The sequence below is a fragment of the Hylobates moloch genome, unplaced genomic scaffold, assembly GCF_009828535.3.
Source record: "Hylobates moloch isolate HMO894 unplaced genomic scaffold, HMol_V3 SCAFFOLD_4, whole genome shotgun sequence".
Lineage (NCBI taxonomy): Eukaryota > Metazoa > Chordata > Mammalia > Primates > Hylobatidae > Hylobates > Hylobates moloch.
Genome location: NW_026652279.1, coordinates 53,226,684 through 53,239,352, shown reverse-complemented (window position 1 = coordinate 53,239,352; position 12,669 = coordinate 53,226,684). Strand labels below are relative to the sequence as shown.

General features: G+C 37.3%; 1 protein-coding gene across 3 annotated transcripts in view; it reads right to left on the bottom strand.

The window, feature by feature from the left end:
• MYH15 (myosin heavy chain 15) overlaps positions 1-11,438 on the bottom strand; it is a 172,397-nt gene extending 160,959 nt beyond the window's left edge. For all 3 annotated transcript variants that reach the window (XR_009213137.1, XM_032150232.2, XM_032150231.2), the window contains exons 1-3: positions 10,460-11,438; positions 7,280-7,372; positions 1,936-2,064 (exon numbers count right to left, since the gene is read on the bottom strand). The gene's annotated coding sequence lies outside the window, so the exon portion shown is untranslated. The remainder of the gene's footprint in view (positions 1-1,935; positions 2,065-7,279; positions 7,373-10,459) is intronic.
• Between the last annotated feature and the right edge of the window lie 1,231 nt (positions 11,439-12,669).

Below are 12,669 nucleotides of genomic sequence, written 5' to 3'. Positions count from 1 at the left end.
TAACCTTTCTCTGGTGACCCAGACACTGGCATTCCGCAGCCCTTCTCCATAGTCCAGGAGAGGCAAATCTTGCTCCTCCCATGCACTTTTCATGTCTGCCTGAAAACATCCTTCACTACCTCTCATTGTAAAGGACTCTCAGCTATAGACAGTTATAAGTTTTATGAGACAATTTATGTTATTCTAATAGAGTTTAATCATTTTTTAAAAAAAAAGTCTCCTATCTCACCCCTAAGAAGTTATTTGCAATGCATTTCCATGATTCCTATTTTGTGTTGACCATGTCTCTGAATTTCTCAGTATCTACACTAGTCAGATCAATTTTAGGTTTGAAAAATATGTCACCATAGACAAAATCTTATGGCTTATCAAGGAGCTTAGAGGTTAAGAGTGGGCTCTGAAGTCAGGCTGCCTGAATGTGAATCATAACTCTGTTCTTGTCTAACTAGGTGATGCTGAGCAATTCTTTATTCTCTCTGGGCTATAGTTTTCTCATCCATAATATGCCTTCATCTTAATCTGTTTTGTTTTGCTATAGCAAAACACCACAGACTGAATAATTTATAAAAACAGAAACTTATTTCTTACAGTTTTGGAAACTGCGAAGTTCAAGGTTGAGGAGTCTGTATCTGGTGAGGGACTTCTTGCATAATTATCCCTTGGTGGGGGACTGAGAAAAAGGTGGATGGGGAACTCAACTTTTTATAAGAACCCACTTCCTTATAACAGTATTAATCCATTAATGAGGGTGAAGCCCTCATGACCTAATCGCCTCTTAATACTGTAACAATGGCAATTAAATTTCAACATGAGTTTTGAAGGGGATGCATATTCAAACCATACCAGTCTACCTCATAAGGTTTTCATTTTAAATACAATAATATCTGTAAAATATTCAGAAGAGCACCCAGAACAGATAAGGTATTTAATAATTAGAAAAAAATAATTATTGCAAAATAACTGTGATTATATTGGGGGCATATATAAGTAGAATTTGATTCAGTTTCTTAATAATAAAGAATGGCCATATCATGGGAAGACTAATAGGCAGGCATAAGGTATGATGGATTTCTTTGAATCTTAAACTTCTTGCAATAGTCTTCTTGGTAAAACAGGTGAGATTACAGACCACTAAAATCTGGATGATGGTTGGGTTTTTCTGCACTCTGCCATGGGTTTTACATGGTTTGATAAGGAATTTTGTCTTTAATTGACCTAATTTAGGTGTATGAACATGTATCTCAATTCAATCCAAAAACAGTAAACTCCCACTGAGTGTGCAGAAAGATGATCTAAGTTCTTGTGTTTACACAGGACTCTATGTGCTGGGTACTATTATTGTCTTCTATTTGTAGATGAGGAATTGAGGCTTGGAAAAGAGAGATGACTACACAAGGTCACAGGGCTAATTAATATTCAGTAGAACCAGTACTCCAACTCATACAGTCTGACACTATAGACGGTGCTCTTAACTATTCTGACTTTTTGCCTTAGGGTTGGTCCCAGAGAAAACTACTCTTAGTAAATAATTAGAATTCAGGTAACTCTGGTATCAACAAAAATAGAGAAGGTGACACATCATACTCCATCCCACTAAGTACAGAGAGGAAATTCAGTGGAAAATTTCAGCACCATGATCCTTGGTGTCTGAGAAAAGGGAAGTGAGAAGTTGTGTGTTGGGGACTGGACACAAGAGCACACAGAATGAAATCACATGAAGTGTTTTACCATCTGGATTTTTAAAAAGAAGACTGGCTACATTTATGTCATATAATGATCACTCAGAAATTACATCATAGCCTATTTTTATACTATCATATAGTAATTGGTGTGCTGCTGATTAAGACCATCAAGAATAAAATTCTAGGCTCCTACTGTCAGGCTATTCAGCATTCTGTTAGACAAATTACAAACATATGCTGGGAGTCCACTCACCATGATCTTTTTGGTAAGATGAGGTAAATACAATTAAAATGATCATACGAAGCAGAAATGACCTAAATTGAGGATCAGATGAGAGAATGATAGCCAGGAAGACAACATTATGTTGACAGCATGGGAAATCTGTGAATAAAGAGGTGGAAACATGCAAGATATATTTAGTCATTGTGCCTGGAAAGGAAATAATTTCAAAATTCAGACGGAGAGCACATAGTGGAAGGCTTTGGCTGTCTCGCTAAGGAGTGTAGATTTTATTCTATATTTCAAAACATTCTTTTAAGGCAAAACACATTTTTTCAAACAAACTCCAATATAGGTCTCTTGACTGAGACATTTGCTTCCAACAAGGTGGGGAAACGGAGTAGATTTATCCCCCTACCTAAAACAACTTAAAAAAAAAAAAAAGCACAGAACATATGATACAATGGGTTTAAGTAATTGATTAGTAAACAAAAAGGACAATGATCCCTGAAAGAGGGGAGCAAACAAGGCGAGCCCCATGACTGCCTCAGCTTGAAGAGTTTCCAGGACATAACACAGGGAGTTTTCAGACCATGAGCAGCAACCTCTTTGAGTTAAGGAGATGAAGCTAGCAGTCTGTAGTGGCCAAGATGGCTAGAGTTTAATAGAGCAGAGTACTGGATAGGAGAGAGCTGCTCAGAGAGAGCTCTGGGGAACTGCAGAGGATCCTTATCAAGTCATCAGTAGAGTAGTGATCTGTGAATGTGTATGAGGAAAGGACCACCCAAATAAATTAGAAGAAAAGTCCTTGGAGCCCTTTAGAAATAGTTTTTGTTCCTGTAAGCCAGAGTGGAAAACTTCATACTTCATGGGGAATCAGGAAGTGTATTCACAACGGTTTCGTGTCAATAGTGGAGATTAGCCCTAAACTAAACACTGCTCTTGTCCTTTCTAGCAAAACTTAAAAATCCAAATGGAAAGAATCAGTTTCCAAGTAACTTAACTGCAACTCAGAACAAAGCTCGAAGATATTTATAGGAATACAAATATATCTACCACCTAACAAGCTAGAATTCACAATGTCTGGCATCTAATTAAAAATTACCAGGCAGAAAAGGCTATATACTGTTTGACAATTGTATGACATTCTTGAAAAGGCAAAACATGGAGACAGTGAAAATATCAGTGATTTCCAGGGAGTTGTGAAGAGGGAGAGATAAATAGGTGGAGCACGGGGGATTTTTTAGGGCAGTGAAACTTATCTGAGTAACACTATAGTGGTGTGAATATATTTGTCCAGACCCATAGGATGTACAATACCAAGAGTGAACCCTAATGTGAATTATGGACTTTGAGTAATAATAATGTGTCAGTGTAGGTTCATCAATTACAAGAAGTGTACTCTGGTGGGGATGTTGATAATGGGTGAGGCTATGCATGTCTAGGGACAGGGGGGTATATGGAAAATCTCTGTATTTTCCTCTCAATTTTGCTGTGAACCTAAAACTGCTCTAAAAATACTTTAAAAATTACCACACATTCAAAGAAGCAGAAAAATACAGCTTAAATGAGAAGAAAAGTCCAATCAAAATGGACCTAGAAATTATACAGATGATGGAATGAGTAGATAAAAACATTACAATAGTTATTATAACTGTATTTAATATATTCAAGAAACCATAGGAAATATTGAATACAATAAGTAGAGCATGGAATAGCTGTTCCGGTTCAAGAAGTGTTGACCTCAAGATGAGCACTATCATGGGGTTCAGTGAAGCACAATTTGAGAATTATTGCTGTAAGTTATTGGAAACTATCGAAGGCTTTTCAGCAAAATTTGGCTTAAAACTAGTGGTATTTTACAAAGATTGAATGGGTAGTAGGATGCAGGACAGAACTCATGAATGAGCGAGAATGAGACCAAAGATTTCAGGCAGGTGGTAACCATAATACAACAGAGAAATGAGAAGTTTTGACCTAAAACCAGTGAGAATACAAAGAAAGATCTTATTATTTTTAAAATTAATGTGTATGATAACATGATGGATTCCAGAGAAGCCAGTGGGACCCCAGGGAGAGTTCTCTTTCCTTTGTGAAGGGCAGGGTGTGCTTGAATGACTTCTTTCCAAGAGAGTGGCCTGTGCGTTGGAAAGTGTCATGGTTCCTGCGGCATCTGGTGAGTTCTCACTGGCACTTGAAACTCTGGGGGAGAGGGTGTAAATCTCCTGCTGGGCCATACCCATATTTGCAGCAGGTCTCCAAGGTCAATAGCCTGTGATATGCTGGAACAATGTAGGTAAGGGAGAATATTTCTAAAATATTATAAAAATAAAGGAGTATCACGAGGTCAGGAGATAGAGACCATCCTAGCTAACACAGTGAAACCCCGTCTCTACTAAAAAAATACAAAACAATTAGCTGGGCGTGGTGGTGGGCACCTGTAGTCCCAGCTACTTGGGAGGCTGAGGCAGGAGAATGGCGTGAACCTGGCAAGCAGAGCTTGCAGTGAGCTGAGATCGCGCCACTGCACTCCAGCCTGGGTGACAGAGCGAGACCCCGTCTCAAAATAAATAAATAAATAAATAAAAATAATAAAAAAATAAATACTTTATTACTAAGAACACCTATTAGCAACAGGTCTTGCCATTTGAAAAATTAAAACTTGACACTTAGAGAGGTTACGTAATTATCCCAAGGGCACAATATTACAGTAGAAACGGAAAGAGGTAAAAACTGAAAAACAACTGTCAGATTTGTAGAAGTCCACTCACATCTTAGAATAAGGAATTTTTAGGGAAGCACTGGAAGGGAGGGGAACATGGGGAGAAAGTAGTTGAGCTTTTCTCAAGAAAGAGAAAAGAGAAGAGATCAAAATTAAAATAGAACATTTTCCCTATATAAAGATTCTAAATGATGTCATCTGTGATGGTTAAATTTTTGTCTTGACTTGAGCGGGCCACAGGATGCTCAAATATTTGGTCAAACATTATTCTTGGTGTGTCTGTGAGGGTGTTTCTGGACGAGATTAACATTCAAATTGGTAAACTGAGTAAAGCAGATTGGTCTCACTAATATGGGTAGATCTTATCCAATAAAAAAATCTGAATAGGACAACAAGGCTGACCTTCTGAGAATAAGAAGGAACTCCTCCTGCCTGACTCCTTAGAGCTGGGACATCAGTCTTTTCTGGTGTTTGGACTCTGACTAAAACATTGGCTCTTCTTGAGTCTCTATTCTTCCAGCTTTCAAACTGGAACTTACACTGTCAGATCTACTGGTTCTCACACTGAAACTACACATTGGCTCTCTTGTATTTCCATCTTGCCAACTGAAGATATTTGGACTTCTCAGCCTTCATAATCATGTGAGTCAATTTCTTGTGAGAAATCTCACTCTTGCTCTCTCTGTACACACATACAACACACCCTATTGGTTCTGTTTCTCTGTAGAACCTTGACTAATATGTCATCTTAGAAGGACTATCCTACTATTGATTTAGGAAGTACTGTAGTTCTTTAAGATAAGATCAAGGGTATGCAACCCTTGTTGTTTAAGAGAAGGCAGTAAAATTAAAGGTCAGAGGTGTACCAGGGAATAACATCAAGGCCATGCCTATCTGGATGATGAACTCATCAAGAATAAGTATACTGCCAAACCAATATATTGGCTACTGAGCCTGTAGTTCCACTTTACCATGTGTCAACAACTGGTAACTAATGTATTCAGGGTTGAAACATGATGACAGTGATTATGATGATAGAGTTAAATAAAATAAGGTTTTCTATGGGTCAGGGTCCTTATTTACGAGATAAATTTGTTGTTCCTAGTCTCAAATTATGTATCTTTTGGGACTGTATTTTCATTTGATTCAGATATATTTTTAAAAACAATAAAAGCTTTTTTTTTTTTGCATGAGTATTGAGCAGGAGGATAGGCAAAATGGGTGAGACCAAGTTTGCTCTGAAGAGCAGACTGTCTGAGAAGGTCCCAACAGAATGCAGTAGAAAGAAGTTCAGGCAGAAGTGCATGCCAGAATTTCAGGGAAGTCTGGCACAAAGGCGGGGCAATAAAAACACCAAATTAATGCTCAGAAGACCTGATCTCCCCTAATTATCAATTATTTACTAGCTCTAGGAGCCTGGGCAGTTTACTTAATCCTTCCGAGTCTTAGATTTTCTGTAATTAAATTATTGAATTAAATTAAAATGTGACCACCATGCTCACCTGATAATTTTTGATGATCAAACAAGAGAATTTATAAAAAGATTAAGGTGGTTAGTTAAAGGTAAAATCCTATACAAATATTGGTTATGATGATCAACCAGGGAGAGATACACTGGAATCTCCAATGGGCAAGCAAAAGGTTTCAAAGTATAGGGTAAGATGCCAAACTGTGAGGAGGGAGTTGGGACTACATTTCTTGAAGGACTTGGTTACTACATAGCACCTTAATCATGGAGGAATTGGGGTTCTGTAAAGGAAACCAGAATACATGTGGTCAGGAATCCATTTATTAGGACTTGGTTTTAATTTAGGATTTGATTAAAAGACAAAAGCCTAGGTAATGGAATCTGGACATACAACTACAACTGGCTAGTCAGCAAGTTCAACAACGTGAAACTGCTACCCTGCCTTCCCCTGCAGGGGGCTTAAATACCTCCAGATAAAAGCCAGGACTGACCTCAGAATATTGAGTGAGGCTGAATCTATAGATGAAGGGAAACAATGTATAACCAAGTAGATCTTTACCATAAGCATTTTTTAAAAAATACTCTTAAAACGATTGGCTTATACATTTGAAGAGCTTTTTTGAAAGATTCCTGCTTTCCATTCATGGGTCACTATCAGGCATTTCTTGTCATTAATCTAAGGAGTCCTGTGAAATACATGAGCCTTCTCCAGCTGCTGCACAAATGATTGCACTGCTCAGAAACAGAATTCTAATGAGATGCCTAGGTTTTTAAAGAAAGCTGAATGATAGTAATCACTAAGGCTCACATCAGAAAACTCCAATTGCATATTATAATAAACCCAATGTCAGCCATATTAATTCATTTATCTTGAAAATAGAAAATTAGACCAGCCTATTTGATACTATATTTTCTTCTAATATTTTTCTCCCTAGAAGGATGTCTCACGAATGCTCTATCAAACCAATGACATTTAAAGCTAAATTAAAACTACTTGGTCTTTCATAAATCAAAAAAAGTGAAGTATTCAATTATTATTAAGCCAGAAACTGGTTTAATTTTGTCTTAATTTTTATCATAAAGTCATATGGTAAAAATAGTCTCGTAATTGTCTTCTTTACAAGTTGTTTCTGAAGCTTAAGAAAAATGATACAAGCAATCATTAGGTCAGATTCAGTGGTTCATACCTGTAATCTCAGCACTTTGGGAGATCAAGGCAGGAGGAGCACTTGAGGCCAGGAGTTCAAGACCAGTCTGGGTAATATAGCAAGATCACATCCCTAAAAAAAAAAAAAAAAATTTTTTTTTAATTAGTTGGGTGTAGTGGGATGCACCTGTAGTCCTAGCTACTTGTGAGGCTGAGGCAGGAGGATCACTTGAGCCCAGGAGGTTGAGGCTGCAGTGAACCATGATCAAACCATTGCACTCTAGCCAGGGTGAGAGTGAAACATTGTCTCTTAAAAAAAAATCATTAAACCAAGACGAAAATAAAACTTCACTGTTTCTTTCTGAGAAGGCAACTTTTGATGATGTGCTTGGTATTTCAGTTCTTCTGTATTCCCACTTGGCGGAAATTTAACATAACACACAGCTCCTCACAACATCCGACACCAACTGGGGTCTATTATCTCAAAATAGGTGTGGAAGAACACAACACAGCATTGGTATTGTAGGACAGCAAATTTCAAAACATGGTTCCCAGATCAGTGCCATTAACATTGCCTGGGAACTTGTTAGAAATGCAAATTCTTGAGCTGTCCCAGACCTACTAAATTAGAAAATCTTGAGTAGGGGTGTTTTAGTTCCATCTGGGCTGCTATAGCAAAATACCATGGACTGGGTGGCTCATAAACAGCAGAAATTTATTTCTCACAGCTTTGGATGCTGAGAAGTCCAAGATCAAGGCACCAGCAGATTTGGTGTCTGATGAGGGCCTGCTTTCTGCTGCATAGATGTCATTTTCTCACTGTGTCCTCATGTGGTAGTGGGGGCATAGGTCTCTCTTGAGCCTCTTTTATAAGGGCACTAATCCCATTTATAAGGGCTCCACTCTCATGACCTAGTTACCTCCCAAAGTCCCGACATCCAAATATCATCATATTGGGAGTTAGGATTCAACATATGAATCTTATGGGAATGCAAACATTCAGTCTATAGCAGTGAGTCTGGTGGGTCCCAGTAATTTGTAGTTTAACAAGACCTCCAAGATTTTAATATACACCCAAATTTGAGAACCACTAAGGAGATTCTAACAATGTGAGAGCCTAGTAAAAGCTATAGAGTGTTTTCTGGGGGGTTTTGTACACTAAGGTAAGTATATTGAGAAATAATGTTAACTGTTTTGACTTATTATTTGATCTTCTTATAGTTAATAAAACAGGCCACCCCCCAAAAAACAAAACAAACAAAAACCACACACACATCCAACTCTGACATGAGTATTCGCTAACCAAAATGTCCCCTAACTTGCAACTCAGAATAGTTGGTAAGGGTTATTTATATGCATATTGACATTCCCTTTGTTGTTTTTGTTGCTGAACAAATTGCATTAGAAAAACAATTGCATGTTTAGGCAGGGCGAGGTGGCTCATGTCTGTAATCCCAGCACTTTGGGAGGCCGAGGTGGGTGGATCTTCTGAGGTCAGAAGTTCGAGACCAACCTGGCCAACATGGCAAAACCCCATTTCTAAAAATGCAAAAACTAGCCAGGTGTGGTGGCACATGCCTGTCATCCCAGCTATTTGTGAGTCTGAGGCAGGAGAATCACTTGAACCTGGGAGGCAGAGGTTGCAGCCAGCCAAGATGTGCTACTGAACTCCAGCCTAGGTGACAGAGTGAGACTTTGTCTCAAAAAAACAAAACAATTGCATGTTTAAGACAGAAAGGAGGAGGAAAAGGGGGTTGATTACATTTGTATCTATTTTCTTTTATTAGAAAAACAGTTGTTCAAGAACATCACTCCACTCAGCAGATTTCTACAGCTCATTGGCAAAAACCATGTCTTGAGACAATGCCTAGCATCAAGGGATGTTGGAAAAGCAAAGGCAGAATCTTATTTCTCACACTGTAAAGTTTACAGTTCTTTAAGAAAGAACTCATACAGGTAAGGAGGGGAGAAAGGTGCTAACATTCATAATGGGTAAATCTATAGAATTACAAATAGGGGATGCCACTCAGGGTTCTACCAAGGGGGAATGGCCCAGGTGGCCATAATGAAAGTAAGTATACAAGCAGCATCTTTGAGCCTCAGTGACAAAAGAGTAAGTGGGGTGTGTCAAGTAGAATCTAAGTCACCAAGTTTCCAATAAGGGGCCTTCCCATACACCTTCAAACAACCATATTAGAATGTACATTTATGGGATTCCTCAGCATTTATCACTTGCCCCCCTCCTGGAAGTAAGAACTTATTGGCCTGGCAAAACTTGGGAGACCCTCCTATCAAGGAACACAGCATCCTGGTGACAAGGTTACTGTTTGAAAACAGATAGTGCAGATCTATATCTCTTTCTTTTGAAGCTATTTCTAAGTGAAACATATTCTCCTTCCTCAGCTACTTCTCCCATGTGGCAAATACACTGGATAGTTCTCTTCAGAGTAGGAATATATTTAGTGCTCTCTCCCTGCAATTGGATGGGGAAATTCAAATTGAGTTAGGAGAGGCAGGCTTGCCAATTTGAGAAATCCACCCTTTCTATTATAAAGCTAAATCTTATTTTGACTACTTTTATGTTTTTGTTTTTAATTGATTATAACTTACAGAGATGGGAGCATGTGTGATCATTCCTCTAAATCTCTAACAAAGAAAGAGTAAAGTCATAGGGAGGACTGTACAACCGAAACAGCCACACACTCTCCTGAGAGGACACACAGTCCCATATATATCACCTCATTCATGGGTGATGTCTATTCCTCTTTAGGCTGAATCATTCTACCCCTCAGAAATCTTGTGCTATAGTCTAAATATGTCCCCCAAAATTCATATGCTGAAATTTAACTGCCAATGTATTAATAATAGTATTAAGAGGGAGGGCCTTCAGGGTGATGATTAAGACATGAGAGCAAAGTCCTCACAAATGGGATACATGAAATATTTTATCCATATAAAAGAGGCTAGAGGGAACTAGCTAGATCTTTTGCCCTTCCACTTTCTGCCATGTGAGGACACAGCAACAAGGCACCATCTTAGAAGAAGAGAGCAGCCCTCATCAGACACTGAACATGTTGGCCCTTTGATCATGGACTTCCCAGACTCCAGAACATAGTTTACAAATTATCTAGTCTGTTTTGCTATAGCAGCACACATGGACTAAGATATCCTGTAACCTAAATACTGGCCTACAAAGTTAACCACTATTAATATAGCTTACCTTAGACAGCAGATAAATGGGGGACGGGAAAAAACAAAGAAAAATAATTAAAATGGGAAGAAAATAATACATAGCCCACTTCAAAGTTGGGATAAAATACGCATAATTACTACAGTCTCGTTTCTCAAAGCGGGCATGTGATCATCGCTGATATTTCTGTCTTCTTGCACTATTCATTCTGTCCCTTTCCCCTTGGCAAACACTTCAGTTGGTCAGTTTGTTCCTTGGTGGAACGATCCAAACTGTCATTTCTGAAAGGCCTGGGTCCATTAGCAGTTAATGTAGTTTTCCATTGATTTTCATCCCAGACCTAGGAATACTAAGAGGTGCTCCAGAGGTTCTCCTGTGTTTCAGGCATTCTTCTTACTGCTTCCGTTGTGTACCGTCATTCATCCTAGCTAGTTGACAAACTCCTCCTTTCCTGATGGTTCAATATCAGAAGCTCCAAGTTGTTAGATGCCAGACTGAGCTTCCAGTTTAAGGAAATCTTTATTGTATCTCTTGGCAAAAGAATTTTGACCAAACACTTCCACTTCTTTTCCAGGTTACATGGTAGAATTATTCGTCCTCTTCTTTGGTTCCATGTGGCCATGTGATTTGCACTGGTGAATAAAATGTTAGCTAAAGTCATGTGTATTATTTCCAAGTGGAAAGTTTAAAAGTCAGTGGCTGACCTACCATGTTCCCTTTCTCTCCACCACAGACAGCAACTCTCAAAATGCCAGATGATGGCTGCTCTATGAGCCTGGCTCTGGGAGGAAGGAAAGTATGGAATTCCACTGACATGGAGTATGAGCCAGAAATAAACCATGTTGTTTAAAGCTACTGAGATTTTAAGGTTATTAGTTACTGAAGCACAAACTAGCCTATAATGACTGATATGACACTAATAAAAAGAGAAAAAAGTCACATTATTTTTATAGATATCAAAAAGATCTGATAAAATTCCATTTCCATTTTGGTACAATCATTCCCAGTCTTAATAAAAATTTTTAGTAAAATAGAAATAGATGAACACTTAACATGTTAAAACATGCATATCTTAACCCAAAAGTGAGCATCGTGCTTAATGAGAAAACACTAAAATTGTTTCCATTAATACCAAGAGCAAATTCCTTTTTCATCATATTAAAAAAAATGATCTGGATAAGAGAAATGTTATTTAAAACTTGGATATGAAAATTTAAATTTTTTTACAGATGACAGAACGGGTTTATTATTTATAGTAGTTTTAGTGATTCTCTTGGATTCTTCAGGTAAATTCACTATTGGTTTGGGTACAAAATATGTATATTCATATATTTTACGAATACAATGAACATATAATGAACAACGACAAAAAGCTAAAACTTAACAAGGTACAAAAACTATATTCAAATAAAGCATTATTGAAGGTCATAAAGTATTATTGAAGATCATGAACACATGAAAAGATACACTATGTTTTAGAAAAGATAATTTAACATCATAGAGATGTCAATTCTTCCTAATCTAAAAACCTATAAACCTAACATTATTCAAAAAGTGTCAACACTACTTCTTAACTAGACGAGTCTAAAATAAATAATATAGAAAAATAAATGAGCAAGTGTACAGGAAAATTCTCAAATAAAAATGAGAGATTGCTCCTATAAAATATTAAAACATTATCAAGTCGCAATAATAAAAATAATGAAAAATTACAAATAAAAAATTCTTCACAGAAAAGTTAAACCATAAACAAAGTCAAATGACAGCTAATTGAAAAAAAATTTTGCAATTTTTATCAAGGACAAATGAAAAATGTACTTACTAAAGATCATCAGGAACCCAGTTAAAAAAAAAAAAAGAAAAAAAGATGAATAACCCATAGGAGAAATTGGAAAGGGATTAAACACTTTACAGAAAAGGAAACAAATAGTTTTTACATATATGGTAGCCATGAAAAAGTGTGTTAACACCATAATGGTTGAAAAACTTGGATTACAATGAAATGAGGATGTGGGGAAACAAACATTGCTAGTGGGTTATTTGTAAATGTACATACACTTCAACTAAGTAATATTTTGAATGACATCTGTATAATAATTGCAATGTCTTCATTATAGCCAAAGATGAAAAACAATTTGTGTTCATTAATATGGCTTAAACACATTGATCAATGAAATATTATGAAACTGTCAAAAATGATCAAGAAGCCCTATATGTAGATATCATGAAACGATTTCCTA